Source organism: Coregonus clupeaformis, unplaced genomic scaffold, assembly GCF_020615455.1.
Source record: "Coregonus clupeaformis isolate EN_2021a unplaced genomic scaffold, ASM2061545v1 scaf1523, whole genome shotgun sequence".
Classification (NCBI taxonomy): domain Eukaryota; kingdom Metazoa; phylum Chordata; class Actinopteri; order Salmoniformes; family Salmonidae; genus Coregonus; species Coregonus clupeaformis.
Genome location: NW_025534977.1, coordinates 8914 through 17500, shown reverse-complemented (window position 1 = coordinate 17500; position 8587 = coordinate 8914). Strand labels below are relative to the sequence as shown.

The following is an 8587-nucleotide window of genomic DNA, read 5'->3' as shown; positions in this document are numbered from 1 at the left end:
GTCCCTTTGCAGAAAAACAGCCCCAAAGCATGATGTTTCCACCCCCATGCTTCACAGTAGGTATGGTGTTCTTTGGATGCAACTCAGCATTCTTTGTCCTCCAAACACGACGAGTTGAGTTTTTACCAAAAGTTATATTTTGGTTTCATCTGACCATATGACATTCTCCTAATCCTCTTCTGGATCATCCAAATGCACTCTAGCAAACTTCAGACGGGCCTGGACATGTACTGGCTTAAGCAGGGGGACACGTCTTGCACTGCAGGATTTGAGTCCCTGGCGGCGTAGTGTGTTACTGATGGTAGGCTTTGTTACTTTGGTCCCAGCTCTCTGCAGGTCATTCACTAGGTCCCCCCGTGTGGTTCTGGGATTTTTGCTCACCGTTCTTGTGATCATTTTGACGCCACGGTTGCAGGTGTCCTTTGACAGCTCTTTGGTCTTGGCCATAGTGGAGTTTGGAGTGTGACTGTTTGAGGTTGTGGACAGGTGTCTTTTATACTGATAACAAGTTCAAACAGGTGCCATTAATACAGGTAACGAGTGGAGGACAGAGGAGCCTATTAAAGAAGAAGTTACAGGTCTGTGAGAGCCAGAAATCTTGGTTGTTTGTAGGTGACCAAATACTTATTTTCCACCATAATTTGCAAATAAATTCATTAAAAATCCTACAATGTGATTTTCTGGATTTTCTTTTCTCAATTTGTCTGTCATAGTTGACGTGTACCTATGATGAAAATTACAGGCATCTCTAATCTTTTGAAGTGGGAGAACTTGCACAATTGGTGGCTGACTAAATACTTTTTTTCCCCACTGTATGTACAGGTACTTGAGAAGTGTTCTCCCTGTTTCTTTATTTGTTTCAGTTGTAGTTAGTATTTCGTATTTTGGCTGTCAGACGGTTTTTGGAACTTATTTGCTCCTCCTTTCTTTTATTGTGATAAATCCGTTATTTTGTATCCTGGTTTTGGGACCACCAGTAAAGATCCTTGTTTCACCATCTCTGCCTACTGTCTGTCCTGCACCGCACCTGGGTCGCACCTCACACCAACCCTTACAAAGTATATACAGGGTGTAAAGTCTGTTATTTATAGAGCATGTATCTACAGGATGTGAAGTCTGTTATTTATAGAGCATGTATCTACAGGATGTGAAGTCTGTTATTTATAGAGCATGTATCTACAGGATGTGAAGTCTGTTATTTATAGAGCATGTATCTACAGGATGTGAAGTCTGTTATTTATAGAGCATGTATCTACAGGATGTGAAGTCTGTTATTTATAGAGCATGTATCTACAGGATGTTTATATAATGACCAGGTGATGAGTGAATTATGTAATAGAGTTTACCAACTTCAAACATTCCTATTTTCCTAGTTTATTTTTTTAACTGGTACATTTTAGAAAGTTAATCAAATGGATTACTTTCCCCATTGGACCTATATTTTTTGAATAAAAAAGGAGCTTCCTCTGTCAGCGAAGAATCCAGAACAAGAAACTTTATCTCAGTTCCAAATGACATGCTATCCCCTATATAGTGCACTACATTTGACCAGGTAGTGCACTATGGTGGGGCCCTGGTCAAAAGTAGTGCACTATATAGGGAATAAAGTGCTATTTGGGAGGCGTCTGGCTTGTGTTATGTGGTAATAACGAGCTGGCATCAAAGATCAGTGGTTGGCCCAACCGATTTATACATTACACCCATTCTAAATCATGATCCACTTTTCTCTCCTCTCACACCTTTCCATGTCAATACCAATCTGACATAATAAATGGCCCACTGTTTCCCATTCAACTAAAAAAACAGGACTTGAGGTAGGGTGTTTTCACAGGATGGATACAACTCCACCTACCGAGCCGCCCTCCCTTAACAAGCCCAGAGAAATTAGACCTGACAGGGGGAACGGCTGCACCTAGAGCCGCTGGGTCGGTCGCGGGACTGGAGGGACTGACTGACCTCTGGGTGAACCGCTGAGCTGTGTCCCCCCCCGCCCCCCTCCTGTTGTGACAGCACCTCCAACTGCACATATGTCATGCAAACCTACAAATCAAAACTCCTCCCGCTATAATCGGACAGAGGAGCACTGCGCAGTGCATGAGAGAGCTACATCGAGGTATTAATGGAAGATGTATTGTCATTAAAAAAAAAGAAACTGTGAATGAAAGATGCAAAAAATAGTTTGATCTGTCTTAAATTATCCTAGTGGGTAGGTTACATAGGCTACTAGTGATAATATAAAGTAGAAGTCCGTCTCTATGCATGGCTCAATTAAAACGTTTTATTCCAACAAGTGGGAAGCTATTTTATCTATTGACCCAATTACACTGTTACTGTAAATTGTTTTAATTAAACGCTTTATTTGATTTGTGTGATTGACAGACAGCGGGAGATAATAACCGTTGTGCTGTAATTGCTGCTTGGTGTTCGGTTCATGCAGGGTCCCTGTCCCCTATCTGTCCCCTATCTCGTTATTTGATGGACAGTGAACTTGGCGAGGTTTGGTGCGCGAGAGTTCACCGAGATGTCAGGGTCCGTGTTGTAGGGCACCGGCAGGTCAGCACGAGCGCTTGGGAATGAGGAGAGATCCCCCCTCCGGGCGTTGCAGAGCCTCTCCAGCATCCAGCTAATCGCTGATGACGCGCCCCCGACACCGACCTCATCTCTCGCTCTGTTTTCACTCTCACGCACAGACAGAGAGGCGCGCGCATAATAGTTATTAATTTTGTGGGACGGGAAGCACGCAAACATCACAGGTGGCCATTTAAGTCAATGTCCTGGTCTATCTAAAGGGAAATGTATGAAAAGTCACGGGTCAGATGGGGGTTTTATGGGCTATTAAAGGCGTGTATTACAGACCACCTGGATATAAGAGTTACATGATGGGTCCATATGGAATGTACAGTGAGGGATGTAGTCAGTGGTGGGAAAAGTACCCAATCGTCATACTTTAGTAAAAGTAAAGATACCTTCATAACAATAATATAATATGCCATTTAGCAGACGCTTTTATCTAAAGCGACTTACAGTCATGCGTGCATACATTTTTACGTATGGGTGGTCCCGGGGATCGAACCCACTATCCTGGCGTTACAAGCGCCATGCTCTACCAATTGAGCTACAGAGGACCACATAGAAAATAGAAATTGACTCAAGTGAAAGTCACCCAGTAAAATACTACTTGAGTAGAAGTCTAAAAGTATTTGGTTTTAAATATACTTAAGTATCAAAAGTAAATGTAATTGCTAAAATATACAAATATACAAGTACTCTTGATAAGTGTGTGAATTAGACAATTGTCCTGTCCTGCTGAGCATTCAAAATGTAACTAGTACTTTTATGTGTCAGGGAAAATGTATGGAGTAAAAAGTACATTATTTTCTTTAGGAATGTAGTGAAGTAAAAGTAAAAGTTGTCAAAAATATAAATAGTAAAGTAAAGGACAGATACCCCCAAAAAACTACTTAAGTAGTACTTTAAAGTATTTTTACTTAAGTACTTTACACAACTGGATGTAGTACACTTGAACTTCAGCTGACACATGTGTGGAGTAAGGACATGGTATCAGTATGAAATAAAATGTATGCGCTCACTAACTGTAAGTCGCTCTGGATAAGAGCGTCTGCTAAATGACTAAAAATGGAATTAAAATAAATAAATAATCACTGAACTATTTCACACAATGTTATTATTCATGGTGGCAGCTTTGTTTGAAATAGCCCATATACCTCAAACGTGTAGTAGGGTAATGTCATAATACATGTATACATGTCCTTCGGTGTCTTGGATAGGCTATGTGGTTGAATTCCTCATCAAGAAATGTACATTTAAACGCCTGAGAATATCCTGACATTTATAGGCTATTTCTCCTCAAGCCATTTGCATGGATTCCCCCCATACATAATGACGAGGTGAACTACAGGGCAATGCTCCAGCACCTCGGTGCGACCCGGCAGAGAGAGAATGGGGAACGGGAAAGCTATAATGTGTCGCTTTAAAATGTGGAGCCACGCTGTCTCCTGCTTGACTGGCTGATTCGCCTGTCCGCTCCACGTTATAGCTGTCGTAAAAAGTAATTCCAAATGCACTGGGTGGTTCAGCGGTGTTTACTTTACATGTTTAGCCTACCAGTAACCTTGTTTACACTGAGACATTTTTTTTTATTTCCCACCAACTGACCCAAGTTTGAACCCACTGCAAGCAAGATATCATTTTTATAACAGAGGCCCTTCCACAGATACAGAGAGAGAGAGAGAGAGAGAGAGAGAGAGAGAGAGAGAGAGGAGGCGAGAGAGACAGAGAGAGAGAGAGAGAGAGAGAGAGAGAGAGAGAGAGAGAGAGAGAGAGAGAGAGAGAGAGAGGGAGAGAGAGAGAGAGAGAAGAAGAGAGAGAGAGAGACAGAGAGAGAGAGAGAGAGAGAGAGAGAGAGAGAGCCGCGCCACGGACTGCAAAGGAACACCATAGAGTCAAGACAGTAAACAGGTTAAAGTCTCATTCTAGATTAGACAAGTTTAACCAGAGTGCACACTACGTCACTGAATATCTCAAACTCTCAAAGAAAAAGGGGCATATCGAGGCAAACTGGCTTGTATAGCCTCCAAAGAATGAATGTCATTAATTCGTATTGCCTAATACAATACAATACAAACAACTTAGTTGTTCCAAGAAAATGCTGGATTAAAGCTTTCACACGATTGTTTAATGATTTAATTGACCACATTAAGCTTTATTTAATGCTTGAGGCGAATAAAGCAAAACACGTGTGTTGGAATTTAAAGAGGATTAAGGAAATTATTTAAATTCGGAGCCAACAGCGCAAATTGAAATGTATTGAAAGCTGTTCAATTAAGCCCGCCGCGGGGCATTACATGCAGAACTCATCAAATGTAATGAGTCTAAACTGCGGAATATTTGCAACAAAGCACCTTGGATGGTTCCTATTGTTAGAGGGACTTAACACCTTTTCAGAGTTAAATCCCCGATTGTGCGTCTCCAACAGGAGGTGGTATTAAAATGCGCCTCTATAACAAATGGGTTTTTTGGAGAGGCCGCTACTCCGTGGGGCGGGGCGAGATGACACAACAATTAAAGATGAACTTTGTGTGAACTAATTTCTGTAGCCGAGCCAAGGTAACAGGAGGCCGAGACCTGGGGACAAGGGGGATAAAAGGCCGTGGAAACACCCAAGACTTTCAATAGCAAACAAACTCTCACTCCACCTGAAGTCCTCACAAGTTTCTATCTTTGGTTTGGTTACATCGACTCGTCACGCGCACCAGTACAATGGCTTTGCACACTTTGGTGGCGACCCTTCTGTGCACGCTCGTGCTTCCAATCTTTCTCTTTTTAGTCGCGGTGAAGTTATGGGAGGTTTATTTGATCCGTGGTCGGGATCCCGGCTGTCGAGCCCCTCTCCCTCCTGGATCTATGGGGTTACCTTTCATCGGAGAGACGCTCCAACTCCTTCTCCAGGTAATTATTGCACTTTACAAACTTAATAATAGTAATATTGTATAATATTACCTGTTGGGATGTATCTGTCTTCCGTTGACAAACATTTATTATTCCTTATTGCAGAGGAGAAAGTTCCTGCGGATGAAACGGCAGAAGTATGGATACATTTACAGAACGCACCTCTTTGGCAACCCCACGGTGCGTGTCCTGGGAGCGAACAACGTCAGACAGATTCTGCTGGGTGAACATAAACTTGTCGCCGTGCAGTGGCCGGCTTCCGTCAGAACTATTCTGGGATCAGACACGCTCTCAAATATGCACGGGACCCAGCACAAAAACAAGAAAAAGGTGCGTTGGTGATTAAAACCTTTTTTTGCATGCATAAAATATTTAAAATAGCAAATGTAATGTATTATTTTACGCATAGATATTTGGCTAGAACCTGCACCAATTTAATGTTTTCTTTCATGTCCCGTCTTAACGGAAAGTTGCTCCTGTATTTTAGGCTATAATGAGAGCGTTCTCCCGGGATGCTTTGGAACACTACATCCCCGTGATCCAGGAGGAGGTGAGGAGCGCCGTAGGGGATGGCTGGAGAAGGACTCCTACGTGCTGGTCTACCCGGAGATGAAGCTCCTCATGTTCCGTATCGCCATGAGGATCCTCCTGGGCTTCGACCCGGACCAGATCAAGACCGACGAGCAGGAGCTGGTGGAGGCTTTCGAAGAGATGATCAAGAACCTTTTCTCCTGCCCATCGATGTCCCCCTTCAGCGGCTTGTACCGGGTAAGCAGCGGTGCATTAATTCTATGACATTTTAAAGAATGTATTTAGAATATTTTCAGGGCCTAAATTAATGTACAAATCCATCTCTTTCATCTACAGGGATTGAAAGCCCGAAATTTCATCCACTCCAAAATCGAGGAGAACATCCAGAGTAAAATAGACAGCGTCAAAGCGGTGAAACACAGAGACGCGCTCCAACAGCTCATAGACAGCAGCAGGAAAGGGGATGAGCCCTTCAGCATGCAGGTAACACTCTATCCTCTTCTCTTCTGTACATGGATCCCCATCTTCAACAACAAGATACATGCATTTATGATTTTTTTTTTCATGCAGTATATAAACAGATGATAAATGTACATTTTAAACCAGCTGTGGTGTTATAAGAATCAGAATCTTGCTCGGTGAGTTAATGATTTTATTTCTCTCTATCTGAAGGCAATTAAGGAATCAGCCACAGAGCTTTTATTTGGAGGCCATGAGACCACTGCCAGTGCAGCCACATCGCTGGTCATGTTCCTGGGACTCAACCCTGACATGGTCAACAAACTCAGACAAGAACTGCACCAGAAGGCAAGGCGGTTATTTACAGCTGGAAATCATTCATTCAATCAATATGAATCCAGTAATTTACTTGCACATTGATAACAGCCTTTAGATCTCATAGGCTTTATGGAATGATTGTGGAATAATAACTCTCTCTCTCTCTCCTCTAGGAGGAAGAAGGTGTGGATCTGCTGGGTCAGAATGTGAACATTGAGGTGTTGGACCAGTTAAAGTACACGGGCTGTGTCATCAAAGAGACCTTGAGGATAAACCCCCCTGTACCTGGAGGCTTCAGAGTGGTACTGGAAGACATTCGAACTCAATGTGGTTAGTCTTTTTACAGATGATTTGAATACAATACTAACCAGTCAATGCAATGGTGTCTTTTTTTACAGATGATTTGAATACAATACTAATCTGTCAATTTGATTGATATCTTTTGACGGGTTAGTGACTAAAACTCCAGACCAGTTGTCTTAACAGTGCTGTGTTATTTTCTGTTTCCAGGGTTACCAGATCCCCAAAGGCTGGACCGTCATCTACAGTATCTGTGACACCCACGACGTGGCCGACGTGTTCCCCAACAAAGAGGAGTTCAACCCGGAGCGTTTCATGGCCAAAGCCTCGGAGGACTCCTCACGCTTCAACTACATCCCGTTCGGAGGCGGCTCCAGGATGTGTGTAGGGAAAGAGTTCGCCAAGGTCCTCCTCAAGATATTCCTGGTAGAGCTCACACTGCACTGCAACTGGACTCTATCGAACGGCCCCCCGACCATGAAGACCGGCCCTACGGTCTACCCTGTTGACAACCTGCCCACTGTGTTCACTAGTTACAGCCGCACCTAGTGACAATAACACGCCTCGTATCAAAGCTGTGCTATGAAATTGTAAATCTAAAATATTTGAAATGGTTTTAGATTAAATGATCCATATATTATGTTTGATATGTTAATACATAGAGTTGTGTATATGTTATCTTATGTTTTATAGAAAGAAACGGCACTACTCTCATGGATCACTGGCATTGCATTAAGGCGTCTCTGTTATGTACATTTGTAGATTTTGTTATATAGCTTTTTGTATCTTACTGCAGCTTTATTTATGTTACACTTTCTTGTCTGGGCTTTATTTAATAAAAACATGTTTTGTCAAGAAAAATGTTGTTTTACTTCCATTACGTTTAGATCTGGTATTGAAAGAAAATGCATGTTGCATCACAATTTCAAGCTAAATCTTAACAGAAATATCCTAAAATAAAGGGGTTGTAATTTTCCCTCTACACAGGTCACCACACTGTAGACTGGGTAGTCAGAGTAAAGGGGAAGAGTTCATGTCTGAACAAATACTGATGAGAGATAATCGAACCATGAACTCCATGTTTATTATGAAACAGATGGTACAACATGGATTGACTTTCTACACATCAGCGATGGGAGGTCCAGATCCCTAAAGGAATGCCAGATTTTCAGACATTTTAAACACAGGGGAATTCTATTATCTAAAGAAAAGCAATAAGTCAGGGAAGTGTACCCCCTATTGATCCTGTATAACAGGGGGGTGGATGGTGTGATGGCACAGCCAGGATCAATAGACCAGTATAATAACAGGGGTGGATGGTGTGATGGCACAGCCAGGATCAATAGACCTGTATAATAACAGGGGGGGGGATGGTGTGATGGCACGACCAGGATCAATAGACCTGTATAATAACAGGGGGATGGTGTGATGGCACGGCCAGGATCAATAGACCTGTATAATAACAGGGGGGATGGTGTGATGGCACGGCCAGGATCAATAGACCTGTATA

General features: G+C 42.6%; 1 pseudogene; it reads left to right on the top strand.

Moving 5' to 3' along the window:
* Positions 1–5071: 5071 nt before the first annotated feature.
* Positions 5072–7927, top strand: LOC123487206 (annotated as a pseudogene).
* The last annotated feature ends 660 nt before the right edge of the window (positions 7928–8587 follow it).